The sequence below is a fragment of the Anastrepha obliqua genome, chromosome 4, assembly GCF_027943255.1.
Source record: "Anastrepha obliqua isolate idAnaObli1 chromosome 4, idAnaObli1_1.0, whole genome shotgun sequence".
Classification (NCBI taxonomy): domain Eukaryota; kingdom Metazoa; phylum Arthropoda; class Insecta; order Diptera; family Tephritidae; genus Anastrepha; species Anastrepha obliqua.
In genome coordinates this window covers 19131300-19149761 of record NC_072895.1, presented here as the reverse complement: position 1 = coordinate 19149761, position 18462 = coordinate 19131300, and the positions used below count along the sequence as shown (strand labels likewise).

General features: G+C 37.6%; 1 pseudogene; it reads right to left on the bottom strand.

Moving 5' to 3' along the window:
• Positions 1-1969: 1969 nt before the first annotated feature.
• Positions 1970-4372, bottom strand: LOC129243536 (glutamate--cysteine ligase-like; annotated as a pseudogene).
• Between the last annotated feature and the right edge of the window lie 14090 nt (positions 4373-18462).

Here is an 18462-nt window from a genome sequence, read left to right as displayed (position 1 = left end):
GCGCGGCGGCCATTTGGTCGATATTTTGTTCCATGCGTAATTGAGCTGTATCAGTATTATTATAATAAAGAGAAATAATAATAATTTTCTAAAAAAATTGTATTTTATTCAAAATCAACACCGGCCCTTGAAACTTAACCACCCTTTAGTTATAATGGAAAAAATAAAAATAATAAAAAAGAAATAGTCAAAATTTTATGTCGCGCTGCTGTTATTGTGAACACAGATGTAATGGAAAAAGTACCTACTCGCACTTCATATACTAAATCTGCTATACACTCGCAATGGTAGTTCGTTCACTCAAGCCAACCAGCGCACATCCGCCTACATTTGCTGCTTCCAAATTGTCGCAATTCCCACCATTTTTCTTCCCTACTCAAAAACACACTTAGGCATTCCATATACGTATGTATGTATGTGTACGTTCGCATGCACGATTGCATGCCTACCCCTTCAGAGTGGCACATCAGTGTGTGTGTGTGCGCGCGTGTACGTGTGTTGCTTCAGATGCAATCTTCGGCATAGTTTTGCGCCTACTTGTTATTCTGCAATTATTTTACATGCTCCATATGAGAGTTAAATTTGATTTTTTTCATTTTTCATTTTTCGTGTTTTTTTTTCTTTTTTGTTGGGTTTTCTACAACAAACTAGGCAAATGGGCTTTTGTGGAGGTGGCAAAACTAAAGCCGTCTGTGTCTGTTTGACGGGGAGGGACAGCGGAGGAGCGCATGAAAGCAACATGTTTTGAAGTAGGTCAGCACTAATGAAAAGAAATTATGCGTAAATGAAGGAAATGCGCTACGAGGAATGTTGCCATCCCTGCAACTTCCATACATTTTACATAAAATTACTTTTACTTTTAGTTGTAACTTTATTGATGACACATGCGTTACGCTCGTGTAAGCACATGCGCACATACACACACTTATGCACTTGTGATTACCACTACTTATGTATTATTTTCACTAATGTATCCACATCCACATGGGAAAAATTGCGAAAGTTTATACCTTCGTACGGATATACTTATATATATATAATTGGCGCGTACACTTCTGTTATGTGTTTGGCCGAGCTCCTCCTCCTATTTGTGGTGTGCGTCTTGATGTTGTTCCACAAATGGAGGGACCTACAGTTTCAAGCCGACTCCGAACGGCAGATATTTTTATGAGGAGCTTTTTCATGGCAGAAATACACTCGGAGGTTTGCCATTGCCTGCCGAGGGGCGACCGCTATTAGAAAAATGTTTTTATTAATTTTGCTTTCACCGAGATTCGAACCAACGACCTCTCTGTGAATTCCGAATGGTAATCACGCACCAACCCATTCGGCTACGGCGGCCGGATATACTTACGTACATATATTTAGTTTTAGGATATGAGGCAGCGTAGCTCCGCTTCTTATGTCGCATATTCTACTCATGTATAGTTTAATGAAGACTTGCCTGGATACATATATACATATATAAGTGTGTGCAGTTGCTGATATTCAAATTAAATGCATAGCTAATGAAGTAGACACAAGCAAAGTTGGAGCGGAAATTATTCTTCTTTTATGATCTGTTGCGAAAGATGCCTATCAAAGGCTTATTTCTACTTTTCTACTTGAAATGGATGCTATAAATAAATTCAAAAGCCGTTAACTCAGTGATTTCTTAGAAATAATATGACATATATTTCAGACTAGTTTTTACCCGGCATCCGTTGCTATGCCTCATTGAATAAAATCAAAACAACCAATCAGAAAAATATCAGGGAAAATTATTTTTATTAATTTTCTATCTCAAACCGTTTTTGAACTTTGCATTTGGGTCATAGCTGAACAGCTTATGCGGACTATGAAGTCTTGAGTGTGCTATAAATAGTGGGAAATAGGAAAAAGAGAAAAAGATTTTTGAGATTAAATTTATGCCATATTTAAATATTATTCTTGTCCGCAATCAGCACATTTCCACGTTTCCATTGGGTGGTCATTTGTTCTCGCAACAGCCGTTCAATGCCAACTGCTTTTGGAGTGCGGGCGGTAGCGAATTTGTCTTGGAATGGTTGCCTTTACCGAGTATCGTGAGCTCGATCACTTTGCCTTCTTGTATTTTCTTGATTCGCTTCAATAGATCATAGTTGATGCGATCACTCACAATAGAGTCCTTTTTGTAATCAGGATGACTTAGCACTTGTTCGCGTATCCAAGTGGATGTAGTCACCAATTCACCAGAGGCGCGCTTTTCTATAAAACGCAAATACTGCTCAATGGTGCAATGAGTGGCAGTGTCCACTTCCATTGATTGCGAATAGCGGCGAATGAGCGGCACTAGACCAGGGAATGAGTCAGCCTTTCCATTGAAAATTTCACCCACTGTCATCAATTCATATTCCTCGTGATTAGTTTGGCCATTCTCTTTAGTACTGTTATGTACACCATTAACACCATTACCATTCATGTGGCAAGTCTTTCGTGATGATTTGCGGAACCAGAACTTCTCCTTGCAACAAGCGTCCCGTTGTTGAGCAGTTTGCATGTGTTCATCAACCTTGCTAATGGGATGGGTATTAGGAAGTTCAACTGATACGACAGTATTACGCGTGTTAGCAGCACGAAAAATCATACTAGGGCAGCATTCTCCTGATCTGTGACTCACATGGTCGGAACTCCCCCCCAATCGATGAATTTGGAGGTGGCGGTTTGAAGCGCATCGTCTGCCAATTGGTCGACTGGATATTCTCAAAGTGGTCTGTGTCCTCCTCGTCGTTTTGATCGACTTTCTCACTAAACAAGGATGCTGCATCTCGTATGAATAGATGTGTCACATGCTGTGCCAGTAGCGGATCAATGCCACCATCGCGTAATCGTTTATAATCTGCTTGGCGCCCTCTGGCGAGAGATATGAATCGATCGAATCATACCTGGATTTAGCGATACGGAATTTATTTTCACGCAATGGCCGTAGGCCACGCTCCTCCTCGGTACGGCAGTCCACCGGGGAACTGATCACATTCCAACCACAGTTCGATTCTGTTAAGTAACTACGATATACGGTCGATGCTGCATAGAGTCTAAAAGCACCTGACTATGCTATGCAATATCATTTTTTTTGTTTTTTTTCCTTGTTCACTCCTCTCGAGAGCAGAGGACCTCGACAAGACTCAGTCTTGCGTTGGTTTCGTTAATCTATTTTGCTTTCTGGCAGGGTAGATGATCAGCCTGCCGCTACCAGTCCTAAATAGGTGTGTATTCCCCTGTCGTTGCTTGGGAAGAACACCATTACCTTACTGCTTGGAGCGTCATCTGTGTTTCACATTTTTCGGCTAGGAGGACCGAGAACTTCGCTAATTTTTTGGTGTGTCTGCGCTATTACCGCGGTCGCCCGCTTCCTCTTGCTGGCGCCACTTATGCAGTGTGTGGCTGTGTGTTTTTGTTTGTTTGTTTGTTAACAGTAATAGAAGCCCCGCCAGTGTAGGGCATATCACCGGTCGTCTTCGTCTAAAGACCCGGGAAACATGCTGTTTCGACGTATTGGGATCCAGAGGGAGAGCGGTGTTAGATGAGTCGGTTTTAGAGGGCATGAGAGAAAGTGGCTAGTGTCGTGCGGGCTGCCTGCATATGCCGGACACATGTTTGGTATGCCGGGACTGTGTGTTTTTTTTTTTTTTTTGTTTAGCAAAAACTGTTAAACTGTGTGTTTTTCTTTGTATTTGCGTATGTTAGTAGCCACAATGCAATTCGCTGACTATTGTGCGGGAGTAAGGATGGAAAGAATAAGTTTTTGGGGTTGAGGAATGAGATTTTTTTTTTGTTTTTTTTCATTGTTTTTTTAGAAACAGCGAAATTAGGTAAATTCGGAAAAGTGCGAGAACTGTGCTTGACATGGGATTCGGTTGTAGTTCTCCAGTCTCTAAAACCCAGTGTACTCCAGTCCATTTGAACTTGTTCAACCCATGTTAGTCTTGTACGTCTTTGTGCTTTAGACGCTACGGGGTTGTGTGAAACGATTGATTTCTGGAGGCGGTCATCTCTTATGCACCTAATATCACTGAACAGGTTTTGGGGCTCGACGTATTTCACGATGTACTCGCCATTTCACAACTGCAGCTATTCTTCATTGTAGTGTATTCGGTCGAATATTTTTAGATACGATTCTTGTTTGGAAGTCATTGTTCAGCATTCACAGCCATATTATTGACTAGTTTAGACGTAGTATGCAATCTCTTGTAAGAAGTGTAGATTTTAAAAGTTTGGTATGCGCGAAATATGCTCTGTTTGATGCTGCAATCCTGCTTTGTATTGAGTCGTGAGAGCTATGCGCATTTTGTACCGCGGCGCCCAGATACTTACACGATTGTAACTCCACGCAGCGGTAAGTGCCAATTACCATGTCTTCTACCACGCGTAAAGCCTTCATACAATATATTTGGTATTTTGAGTTCTATGGTTTCAGCACCTTTTTCGATGTTGAGAAAAAGTTCGGCCAGATATTTTTTACTTGGCGCTATTATCGCAATGTCATCGGCATAGGCAATAGTTACCCCTGAGCGGTTAAAGAGATTGCCAAATTTTACCTCATCTCTAATTGCGTAATGCAGTAGCAAGTTGGAAACGGTTGCAGGGGGGGGCGTCGCCTTTTTTGCCTCCACAGGAAACGTCAAAGGGAAACGAGACGGATTGCTGGACTACTACTCTTCCGGTAGTGTTTGTCAGAGTGGCCATAACCAAGTTGGTCAGTTTGCTGCTGATGCCCAGTTTTGGAAAAACTTCAAGGATTTCATAGCCGCGGACGCTGCTGACACTTGTTTGAATTCTATGAATAGTAGATGCATGCCTGTTTTGCGATTATAATATTTTTGAATGTTTTGTTTAAGCAAGAAAACTTGGTTTGTTGTTGAATGACCTGGCTTGGTGTTTGCCTAAAATGATTTCTGCTGCGATTATGAGTCTCGTTGCAAGGATGCTGGAAGGATGCCAAAGAGTCATGTCTTTGTAAGTTTCGCCCATGCTTTCTTCACATTTTTTATAAATTCTGGTATGCATTATTTTTTATGTTGCAAGTGGCCTTCTAAATCTCCAAGCATTGCAGAGCGATGTGGAATATGAGTGAAGGAATAAAATAATTATATTGTTTTGAAGCTTTAACTCAACTTTATTTAACCTTTCGAGTATCTACAAAAAAATTTTTTTTTCATTTATTTTCATAGTTGGCGCCTCGCGATCATTTCTTGTCGGCTGCCTACGGCGCGAGGTCCCAAACTGCTCTATTTATAACTCTTAATCTATCGATCTGAAACAAAAGAATGAAATTGGTTTTTTTTATAATATATTAACGGAAAGGTTGAACCTATAAATTAAAAAACAAGTATAAAATTAATTATAAAATAAGCATTTGAAAAAAAAAGTCAGAATTCAGGCTATTTTATTGACACTTTTAACCTCCAAAAAGTAGTTTATCAGCGCCAAATATCTGAAATTTTATGTTTATCCTTCCGATAGTAATGTACAGAAAGGCCTCACCAAACTTCAGACAAATCTGCCGATAATTTTTTGAGTTACAACACGAGCAGTTTTTAAAAAATTCGTTTCGAGATAATTGAATTTAAAGTTTGAGATACAAGACCGAGTGGACCGCTCCTTACCTAGTTAGTGGGCTGTAGAAGCTAATATATAACATTGAGAATTTCGGCATAAAAATTTCACAGTATATTCTTAAGATACTATATTTTCAGATTATCAAAAAAAAATCAATTTTTTGAGGCTTCTATATGAGGCTCCCCCCTTAAGCTGAACGTCAATCAAGTGTCAAATGTGTTGCCATTAATTTGTGATATTTTATTCAACAATCCAGTGATCGAACTCAGATAGTTATTGTAAGAGATTTATTTGAATTTTATATGCCTAAATTCGTTTTTTTTCGTAGACCAGAACTTTGTTTGGCGGGGTTTTGAAGTTTCGCAATGATCAAAGAAGTAAAAAATGTAAAAAAATTGCTTAGGCTACCACAGCCTAGTGATATTAATATCAGACGAAAGTGAAAGATCGGGGTAAATGAGAAAAGTTCTTGCTTAAAATTTATTCAAAAGAAAAATAGGTAGTAAATCTAGTTCTAAAACTTAACATTAAGGCGTAAAAAAATTTTAAATTTTTGACTAAAAAAAGGACTTGCTTCATCATTTATCGGAAATGTCCATTCTCTAAAACATAAAATCGTTGTAAAAGTAAATAAAATGACCTTTTTTATGAAAACTTCATACAAATGTATTTATGGCAATTTCGTGTCTCCCAAGAAGTGTCGCGTTTTCATTGTTGCCCTTAACTCTCTTCGTGTTCGATGCTAAAATAAGGGCCTAAAAGTGCCATACTCCACGAAGGCAGAAGGAGGCAAATTTTCTTTCTTGAGAAATTTTGTCAGATATATTGATTGCGCTGAAACTCAGCTGACTACTTAAAAAGTACCCCTACTTGCTTTTGAGTAGGCAAAAATCATGGTGTATTACCGAGTTGAGTGCAACATTAAACAATTTGTACAACGTGGAAGGGCAAAATTTTTTCATGGAAACGAAAACACCATTGGTAAAAATACATAAAAGATAAACGGGAAGAGAGTTATATTTGACTGCCACCTATGTTTTAATAATGTTTTAGAATTGTTGCCCCTGTCCTACTCATTATAGGTATATACCATGTGGCGCAAAATTAATCACGCTATCAGCAGAAGGTCTATATTTTTTGCAAATGATGTCGTACGTCAATCATATTTGACATTTGTGAACTATGTAGACTGCTTTACTATGACATAGACATAGTGCAGCGAATAAAGATCCACCGGCTACGTTGGTTGGCTCATGTCGTTCGAATGGATACAAATGCACCGGCTCTGATGCGGTACCTGGGCTGGTGCTAGCAGAGGCAGAGGAGGACCTCCTCTGCGTTGGAAAGATCAGTTATAGAACGACTTGGCTCCACTTGGTGTGTCCAATTGGCGCCGGTTAGCACGAGAAAGAAACGGCTGGCGCGCTTTGTTGAGATCGGCAAAAATCGCGTAAGCGGTTAATCTGCCAATGAAGAAGAAGAACAACTAGACAGCTGCCGTATATTAGCGTGCAAGCAATGAAGCGTGTTAAGATCAAAATAAAAATTTCCAGCACGCAAAATAATTTGTTTTTACTTAGCGAAAAATGTTATTCTTGATTTATTGGATTGGATGATTTATTTTGCGCCACCTTGTATATTGCACATGAGACTACAATGCAATCTCTGCAATGATCTCTCAATATTCCTCGTAAATACTTCACCTCGGACCACCCTTTATCTCAATATTGTTATACTTACTTTTGTTAACTATAGAGTGACTATAAAGCAAATTATTACAAATATTTTGAGATTTGTACTTTAACACTTACACACATACTTACACATAGGCAAGGATGTTAGATATAAAACTAAAATTGCTTACAATTCACGTGCTTTTATTTGTCTTTCAAATTTAAGCACAGCAAAGACCAACAAAAAAATAATTCAACGCGGACGGAGAAGAGGCGAGAAAGGCATTGAGAGTGAAGCAAAGTAAATTCACATTAACGAGATATTTTGTTAATATTTAATGAGTCCAAAAGTTTGCTGTAGCCCTGACGAAATTCATATGTACGCATACATACACGCAACAACATTTCATATTAATTAATTTGTTCATATGTGCGAACTTTCAGTCAAAGCGAAAATTTGCGATATATGAATTAAGTGTTGGATAAAACGCTGCGACTAAAAGTTGCTGGGGGAATTCATGCAAATCTACAGTTGCGAGTGTGTTTACACAATTCTCACTTTGCTGCTACTTTCACCTTTGCGCGTTCATTTCGGGCTCATATATGTAGCAAATTGTAGCTCATGCAATTAACGAAACCCCCTGTAGAGAAATCAGGCAGAACTAGCTGATGCAGTGCTACGACGAATTTGCAATTTTGAGACACATCGCTACTAATTTTCAGCGATAGCAGTGATGGCAGCGACTTCTGCCTTCAACGTGCGGTGGTGAGTCCTCGTATGGATGACAAAGAGCTTGAGCTCCGAGTTGAAGTGGCTGCGATGTATTCAGCTATTGAGTTCAAATTTTAGTTTCAACTTCGTTTCAGTTTCATTTTCATGGTGTTGAGACGACCAAATGCGCAAAGCGCTTGAATTTAAAGAGTTCACAAACGCAGTTTGTTTTGATTTCGTGCTTCATACTTCAACCTATATTTTATTGCTTTTTTTTTTTTTTGTTAAATTTTAAGCAACAACAAAGCAGATAAAATCAATTAAGGTGGCTTTCACTTAATTCGTAAGTTTTGTGAAGTTTAAAAGTTTTACAAAATAAAATTTGTAAATGACAAATCGTAACTACAAATGGGAAGTGAGGTGCAGCTTGGATTTACGTACTTCAGCTAAAATTATGTGACGATTTCTTTATTGAGTTGTGAATTAGAAATTTTGAGAAATATGAAAGCTTCAATTTTTTCTGCTTCTTTTAGGCACCCTCCATAGAAAGGTTAGGTTAGGTTAGATTAGGATGAAGCGGTTGTCCTGTGGGACACACTCAGGCTGATAGCCCATTGTGATGACGCGTGAGGAGCTTGCCCCTATCTCTCTTAAAACCAGTGTGTACTTTTCAAAAATTTTAGAATGTCTCCGATTTCTGCAGAACTGAGATCTTCCAACTCATTAAAAAATTGTTTACCCAGAATAGTAAACCTGCGTCTGGATAGAGCAGGACAGTGGCACAATAAATGCGAGATTGTCTCTTCCTCGTCCTCATCTAGGCAACTTCATCAGAAGGCATGTGTTTGCACACCCTTTGGGCGTGTTTACCTATTAAACAGTGCCCCGTTATGACTGAGATCAGGACTGAGATCAGTGTGGTAAGACTCTGTTTATTTTGGCTTAGCAGAGATTCTGTGCGTTTAGCATTGAGAGTCGGCCACAGTTGACCGGTGATTTTGCAAGTGGCTTCATTATGCCATCTTTCGTTTGCTCTCTTTACGATTTCTTCAAGGATGAGTAGCTTACATGTTTGTAAGGGTATTCCTATGCCATTGTCTATGTACTCATCGGTCAATTTGGTGCCGAGTCTTGCTAGTCCATCAGCTCTACAGTTACCTTCAATGTCGCGAGGCCCAAGAACCCATGTTACCTTCAGGTGAAATGACTCAACCATCTCGTTAAGAAATGTGCGGCATTTTATGGCTACCTTGGAGGTTATCGACTGTTTTGTGCGCGATTTTATCGCCATTTGGCTATCAGTGATCACATAGATATCGCATCACACTGTATCAGTGTCGCGACTTTCATCATTGCCATCAGTTCAGCCTGAAAGACACTACAGTAGTCGGGGAGCCGAAAACTGAAGGAAATTCCCAGATGTTCGGAGTATACACCTCCCATAGTGAGATGGTAAAAAGTTATTTGCCTTCTCTAGATCTTTCGTTGAATTCTATTTAATTATAATTTGAACTTGACAAAAATATAATTTACAAAATGAATCTAAATTTCAATTGTACGACATAAAAATGGCTCTGAGCTCGAGAAGGTTTTATTAGAAGGTGCAAATTAAGTCACGAAATGAAGCTTAGACTTAAAAGCTGAGATTGAGGTTGAGCTTGAACTTGAGCTTGAGCTTGAACTTGAGTTTGAACTTAAACTTGAACTTGAGTTTGAGCTTGAATTTGAACTTAAGCTTGAATTTGAGATTGAACTTCAGTTTGAACTTTAGCCTAAGCTTGACCACTTTCTATGGGACGGAACACTTTCTATAGGCGAAGCACATTTAAGAGGTAGGGATCTTAGACAACTTACGAATCCAAATTTCATTTATACGAAATATAAATGGCTTTGAGCTCGAGATCACAGCACCTTTTATTAGAAGGTTCAAATTAAGTTACTAAGTGAAGCTTAGACTTAAAAGCTGAGCTTGAGTTTGAGCTTGAACTCGACTTGAACTTGAGTTTGAACTTAAGCTTGAACTTGAGCTCGAACTTGAGCTTAAACTTGAGCTTAAACTTGAGCTTGACCACTTTTTATGGACGGACCAAGGTAGGCATCTCAGACATTGCACTCTGCTTAGCATGTGGAGAGAAGGCAGAGACGGCGGACCGCTTTCTGTGCGTCTGCCCAGCCTTCGCTCAAATCAGGCTTGAGGTCTTTGGCACTGATGTATTAAGAAGCGACCACCTTGGCTACTTTGCACCACAAGAGATCTACTCAGATGTCTTCGGAGGCCGCTTAGATTTAAAGAAAATTAAAAAGGAAACCGGGGTGTAGTTCAATGGACTTAATGTTGGCTGAGTGCTGTACTTGCTAGTTGTGCCGACAACAAAAGTAAGAAAAAAAACTAACCTTCAGCTAAAACTCGGCGCAAATAGACTGCAACTATTTTTCTGTTCCAAGGATCAAATCAAATAAATCATATCAACAATAGCAATAAGGGAGCCAGCGTTATCGAAAAAATAGAGCCCATCGATATTTTGAGAAGCTTCGACTACTTTTTCTTAATTGGTTTTTTAATTTGTTTTTCAATTTTTTTTTTAATTTTTTTTTATTTTTTATTTTATTTAATTTTTTTAATTTTTTTTTATTTTTTTTTTATATTTTTTATTTTATTTTATTGTTTCTATTAAAAAAAATTTTTTTTTGAATTTTTGTTTTAGTTTTATTTTTTTTTAATAATTACCTTATACGAATATATTTCTTTCTATAATAAAGGTTACATTAATTCAAGTTGAGAACTTTGTACATGATTTATAAAAATCCGAACACTTTTATCAAAATCTAAAAAAATTCTAAACAGAATAAAAAAAAAGTTATGTACTCAGTTCTATAGTCCATTAAATTCAAATACAATAAAGAGCAAATTTGCAGTGAGTTAAATTTTTTGTCATATGAAAAAATAAATTTTTCAGAAATTCTTTTTTTTGTGGGTAAAATGCGCTTTACGGTCAAGGAAAAAATTCTAAAAATTCAAAGAGATTTTCTAGCAACTTCAAATACGAGGGGTGCCTTGTATATGTCGGGTTTTGGCAACCCTGGTGTTGCAATCTGGCAACTGACAGCTGTATCGCAAAGTTTGACATTTTTTGGCTTTTACATACTCAGAACTTTTTGAAATACCAGCGCTATTTGTGTTGTTTACAGTAACTTAAAAGATTCACCTCGGTCCAAAAATGGAATTAAATCATGAAAATTTTCATGCGATTATTTTTTACAACTTTCGACGTGGATTAACTCAGCAACATTGGATGGATGAACTTAATTAATTTTTTGGCGATGAAGCTCCATCAAGGACCAGTGTTTATCGATGGTATGGTGAATTCAATCGTGGTCGTAGTTCACTCCAAGACGAATTTCGTGAAGGTCGTCCAAAATCAGTTGTTGTTCCGAAAACCATTGATGGTGTGCGCGAACTGATATTGCAAGATCGTCATGTGACCTATTGTGAGATTGAGACTATCTTAGGCATTAGTGAGACCAGCGTACATTCAATATTGCATAAACATTTGACTGTCAAAAAAATTTGTTCGCGTTGGATCTCACACAATTTGTCAATCGCTCAAAAAAAGGCTCGTCTCGATTGGTCGAAGGAAATGCTCAAAAAATACGATCGCGGGGCTTCGAAACACGTCTATGACATCGTGACAGGTGATGAATCATGGATTTACGCGTATGAGCCCGAAAGTAAACAGCAATCGACTGTATGGGTGTTTCAGGATGAGCCAAATCCAACAAAAGTTGTTCGCGCACGAAGCACTTCCAAGCAAATGGTCGCCTGTTTTTTCGGAAAAACTGGACATGTCGCAACCGTACCACTAGAACAACGCAGAACAGTAAATTCTGAGTGGTACACAACCATTTGTTTGCCAGTTGTCTTCCACGAAATTAGGAAAACCATTCGCCAAAGACGGATCACTCTTCACCAGGACAATGCGAGCTCTCACACATCGGCTCAAACAACTGCATTTTTGAGCACCCAAAAGATCGAATTAATGGGTCATCCGCCGTATAGTCCTGACTTGGCACCGAATGACTTCTTTTTATTCCCGTACGTAAAAAACAAACTGAGAGGTCAACGTTTTTCGACTCCTGAAGAAGCGGTTGCGGCATTCAGAATGCATGTTTTGGAGGTACCTCATTCAGAGTGGCAAAAGTGCTTCGACAATTGATTCAAACGCATGCAAAAGTGTATAGATCTTCATGGAGAATAATTTGAAAAACAATAAAGTAATTTTCGAGGATTAAAATTTGTTTTTTTTCTCTAATCCCGACATATAAAAAGCACCCCTCGTATGCACTTCTTTATACTAAAATTTATTGAACTACGAAACTTCATACCCATTTTTTTCGCTATGCTGAAAATTCGTCCACTTTCCTTGTTGCAAAATAAGTTTTAATTTTATGAAAAAAATCTACGGCACATTAAAAAAAACGAAAAAATTGTTTAAACTGGTCAAAATCTAGAGTTGCTGTATGTTTTTTGAGCGCTGTAAATACAAAATTTTAATTCCATAAACTACTGGAAAATCAGTGAAAATCGTACCAGATCTCAACCGCCGAATTCGGTCCTAGTTCTCAATTGGCGACAAAAGATATGAAGCGGGAGACTAATAACACCTTAAAGCGGTCTGTTATGATAGACTCCTCCTGGAGCTGCGTGTAAAATTCGCTCTTTACATTCAAGAAAAAGCTCAGCAACGCTATACGAGTATAGTGACGTAACTACATTTTCCTACGTGGCCTCCAAAGCGCTGAATCAAAAGCGAGTTGACGCATTATGTACGTTTGTATGTGTGTGTACAATATGGTTTTTATGCAGCAAGCAGCATTCATATTTCTATATGCCATGAACGCATATTATTATAATATTATGAATTCGCACAAACATGCACACACACATGCATAAATATGCCATATCCTCCTGTCACGGTTTCACTTTGTCACGCTTGGTTTTGTGTCTGCTTCATTTTCATTATTTTTGGTAATTTATTTAAGTGCTGCGTAGAATGAATCGATGTATGAGCGTGCGTGTGTGTGTGTGAGTGCGTGAAATTTTGATGATGCTGAGCAACCTAAACATTTGTCTTTTAAAATTTATGGTGACTTGGATATTTCAAATCAATTGCTGACATATATCCAGCGCTTAAATAAAGTTTCGATTTCGCGGTTGTTGCATTACATTGGGATTTACGATTAATTGGAAAAGTTTTTGTATGCTGAGCTAAATAATTTTCCAGCAAAGTCCTGCGAGTTTAATGCACATCATTGTTTGCGTAATTACTTAAAGTTTTTGAAATTTTATAAAAATTTTAATTTTAGTAATAATAAGGACATAATCCCTTTTCAATTATACGCAGAAGAAATATTTACAAATAATCCCCAGTAATGGAGCGAAAAGCTTGTGAATTATCAATATTCCATTCCAGTGAAATTACCTTTCTTGAAGCAAATGATTATATCAGTTTTGCGGCTTAACGAAGGGACTATAAATTACAGAAATAAAGATGCAAAAAGAATCCTCAAATAGTTATAACTCAAAAAGGTAAGGAGTTGGGTAATAATAAAGATTTTCATACGGCTAATATTTTTTTAGCAAAGTCCATCAATTAACACGTATCATAAGATATAATCGAAAAAAATTTATTTTTTTTCCGTAAGTTAAAAAAGGTTGGTCCAATTGGTCTGGCGCGCGCCCTTAAAAAAGGCTTCATCGAAGAAAAGTTGCGCCTCTGCCATTTTCTTTTACTTTACATTGAAAAATAGCACTGGTTTATAGAAAAAATGTGTACTGGTTGCCACTATATAATTCCAATAGCAATTTTTTTTTGAGATATTAACAGTAAACAAATCAAAAAAATTATGAATTTTTTTCAAGGCACATTCTTTTATACAAAAATCTAGCTTATCAAAAATTCGAAGGTTGGTGAACAAATTTCGTTAAACTGGTTTTGTGGAGGATAGAAAAAGAACTGACGGACCAAAATCTCGATTTTAAAGAAACTGATTCTGTGGAGGATAGAATAAGGACTGGCAGACAAAAACTGAAGGTTCATGAAACTGGTTCTGTGGAAGATAGAAAATGGACTGGCACACCAAAAGCTGAAGGTTCATGGAACTGGTTCTGTGGAAGATAGAAAAAGGACTGGCAGACCAAAAATTGGATGTTCAAGAAACTGGTTCTGTGGAGGATAGAAAAAGGACTGACAGACCAAAAACTGGATGTTCAAGAAACTGGTTCTGTGGAAGATAGAAAAAGGACTGGCAGACCAAAACCTGAAGGTTCATTAAATTGGTTCTGTGGAGGATAGAAAAAGGACTGGCAGACCAAAAACTGAATGATCGAGAAACTGGTTCTGTGGAAGATAGAAAAAGGACTGGCAGATCAAAAACTGAAAGTTCAAGAAACTGGTTCTGTGGAGGATAGAAAAAGGACTGGCATACCAAAAACTGAGGTTCAAGAAACTGGTTCTATGGAGGATAGAAAAAGGGCTGGCAGACCAAAAGCTAAAGGTTCAAAAAACTGGTTCTGTGGAGAATAGAAAAAGGACTGACAGGCCAAAACCTAAAGGTTCAAGAAACTGGTTCTGTGGAGGATAGAAAAAGGACTGGCATACCAAAAAGTGAGGTTCAAGAAACTAGTTCTATGGAGGATAGAAAAAGGACTGGCAGACCAAAACCTGGATGATCGAGAAACTAGTTCTGTGGAGAATAGAAAAAGGACTGGCAGACCAAAAGCTAAAGGTTCAAAAAACTGGTTCTGTGGAGAATAGAAAAAGGACTGGCAGGCCAAAACCTAAAGGTTCAAGAAACTGGTTCTGTGGAGGATAGAAAAAGGACTGGCATACCAAAAACTGAGGTTGAAGAAACTAGTTCTATGGAGGATAGAAAAAGGACTGGCAGACCAAAACCTGGATGATCGAGAAACTGGTTCTGTGGAGAATAGAAAAAGGACTGGCAGACCAAAAGCTAAAGGTTCAAAAACTGGTTCTGTGGAGAATAGAAAAAGGACTGGCAGGCAAAAACCTAAAGGTTCAAGAAACTGGTTCTGTGGAGAATAGAAAAAGGGCTGGCAGACCAAAAACTGGATGATCGAGAAACTGGTTCTGTGGAAGATAGAAAAAGGACTGGCAGATCAAAAACTGAAAGTTCAAGAAACTGGTTCTGTGGAGGATAGAAAAAGGACTGGCATACCAAAAACTGATGTTGAAGAAACTGGTTCTATGGAGGATAGAAAAAGGACTGGCAGACCAAAACCTGGATGATCGAGAAACTGGTTCTGTGGAGAATAGAAAAAGGACTGGCAGACCAAAAGCTAAAGGTTCAAGAAACTGGTTCTGTAGAGAATAGAAAAAGGACTGGCAGGCCAAAACCTAAAGGTTCAAGAAACTTATTCTGTGGAGGATAGAAAAAGGGCTGGCAGACCAAAAACTGGATGATCGAGAAACTGGTTCTGTGGAAGATAGAAAAAGGACTGGCAGACCAAAAACTGCACGTTCTGTTGAGAATATTACTGCTGTAACGCAAACTGCTGCCGAAAAACCTTCAATATCGATATTTCGACGTTCTCAACAATGCATTAATCGACTGCGAGGCGGATTTTAGCTGTAGACGGGCTCATGCTGGTCGTGTAAATTATGGGGTTAGGAGTAGTCAGAGGCCCGAAAAAATGATGAGTTTCTATTATTATTTTGTGCTAGTGAATTGCTTTATTTTACAAGAGTAAAAACATAGGATTAATAAATCATGTTTCGAGTTGACTTTAGCAAAATTAAAAAAAAAAATTAATAATTGTAAAAGTTATCGCTGTTTGTGTGGAACCCGTTTCTCTTGAAGTCCCTTGCGGTGATCATCACACGTCCTTGGAGATTCATCTCAAATCAATCGGACAAGAGAAATTAATTTATTAATAGAAATTAGTTTTATTCATTGTCTTGTGCCCGATCGAAGCTCTTTTGCAAAATTTCAATATTGCGGCTTCAGGAAATATTTTTCAGATTTTCGAGAAAAAACCCGACAGTTAATTAAAAAAAATCGTAATTTTTGAAAAAAAAAATCCTTGAATCAGGATACGAGTTGTTTATGTTTTTCAAAGGCAGTATAAATTTTATTGAAATCTACCAAACGGTTTTAAAGTTACAGTGATCACCAGTTCAGAAAACATAGTCTAAACGACGAAGCACGACTTTCCAGGGTTAAAGGATTATAATAACATTTTATGAAAAAAAAACTTGTTTTTTTCGAAATTTTACAGGTATCTGTCTCTTTAATGGTTGAGTAACTCGAAAAGTATTTGGCAGATTCACTTCAAAGTTTCACACAATATTTTTTAGAAATTATATGCAAAAAAAAAAAAATTCTGACTACCCGTAAAACCTTATGTCACTTTTAATAATATATAATTGCTGAGATCCGTATCTGGAAGAAAAAAAATTGAAAGAGTGAAGAATTTTGGAAAAACCTTTTATTTCGAAAACTTGTACAAAAAAATTATCACTTTTCTCGGAATCTACATAGGAATTGGGGAGTGATATTCGGTGCGCGAAAAAAAAACATCAAAATTTGTAAACCAGTGTAATTTGCATATTTAATGGCATTTACAATAAAAGACTTTTTTAGAATTTTGATTTATTTAATTTTCTCACTCCAAAAAAGGCGCCAAAATATGTTCCTTTTTTACGCCGCTGCAGCGAAAAATATTTTCACTGAGTTATTCTCACTGAATTATTTCGAAACATTTTCAACAAATTGCATTTTAATCACTTCACTTTCAATACAGCGCGCACTTATCGTTGAAATAATTTTCAGAATATCAAATTAATTTTCCGCTCTGCCGCGCTTGCAGATAATTTGAATAAAAACCGAAAGATTTCACCAAATTTTATTAAATATTAAAAAAAAATTGCTAAGAAAGAATAACCGGTGAAGGGATATTTAAATTGCGCCACTAAATAGCTACTTAGAATAGCAAATCAATCACTCGCGCTTGCTTAAAGAAAAACATGCCCACATAAGCACAAGCGATGATCAAACAATGGCAGGTTTTGTATTATTTCTCGTTTGACACTCCTTGGGCCGTGCACTCGTCAGACTGAGGGCGGCGGTAAGGCGACACCACGTGTTAGCCATCATGTCGCTTAACTGTGCAAAAGAAACAAAGTGGATGTCACATGGATGCTCAAGAAAGCCTAGAAAAAAGGAAAAAAAAATACTCGAAACGGCGGCGGGAAACGAACACAAAAGACAGTAATGGCAAGCAAAAGCAGACAATTGCAGGCTACAGCAGGCAGCGTGCGAGGGTTTCTGCGCATAAAGGGATTTTATTTGAATTTGTCACTGTCATATCAACATCTTGGCACTGCCAGGCAATTAAAATTAATTTCATTTACACAATACACGTCTTTCAATACAAGTATTTACGGGGTACAAAGCAATGGCAATGAGCGAGTGAGAGAGTGAGAGAGTGAGTGAATGAATGAATGAATGAATGCAAATATAAATACATACACCTACACACGCCCACATGGCCACTTAAAGAGAGGAGGTGCTGGAGCTTAAAGCAATGATACCACTTTCAGCCGTTTACTCCTTGCTAACAACAATGTCAAGTCTAAGTAGTTGCCTATAGGCACGGCTGGATAGCACAAAGCACACACACAATTGCTTGTTGTGTGTGTATGTATGTATGCATGCGCGTATGGAAGCTGAAGCTGATGCTGGAAACAAACGAATGCCGACGATGGTCGGTAAACTGTTGAGTGTCATTATAGCAAACACCTTTGCGCTTGTGTATGTATGTATTTACATATACACTTGCATACATATGTACATAAGATCGTATTAACGGCATCACTGGTGCGATAATTTGGTTCATACAACAAAGCAGCTACTAATAAGCAAATAAGCTTTGCCGCAATTAAGCAAATAAAGCAAGAAGTAAGGCGAGTAGGCCGCCATGGTAATTGGTCGAAATTCCGACAGTAAAGGCGATATCGGTCACAAGTCTGCCACGAGTCTGCCAAGTGAATGCGAAATAGTGCTTTCGAAGAAATTTCTTTGCTAAATGTAAATTATGAGCCCAACATATTCAAGTAAACTTTGGTGGTGGTCAAAGAGACATAGACTGAGTTCTTTCAAATCGATGGTATGAAGCCTTAAGGGGGAAGCTCCTACAGACAACGAGTTTTTTAATCTTTTTTTTGCGAAAAATTGATAGTTTTAGAATTTAATATTAATAATAATAATAATAATTAATAATAATATAATATAGAAATTTAAATTTGAGGTAAAAAAGCAAAAAAAGGACATTTGTTTATAAACAAATTGATCAAAACAATATTTTTAGTGATAATTAATTTTAAATTTGAAGTACATGCCAAAGGCCAATATGTTGAAGAATTTCGCTGTGAAATTTTAAGAGATTAGAAGTAGTCAAAATTTATATAAATTGAGTTTTTT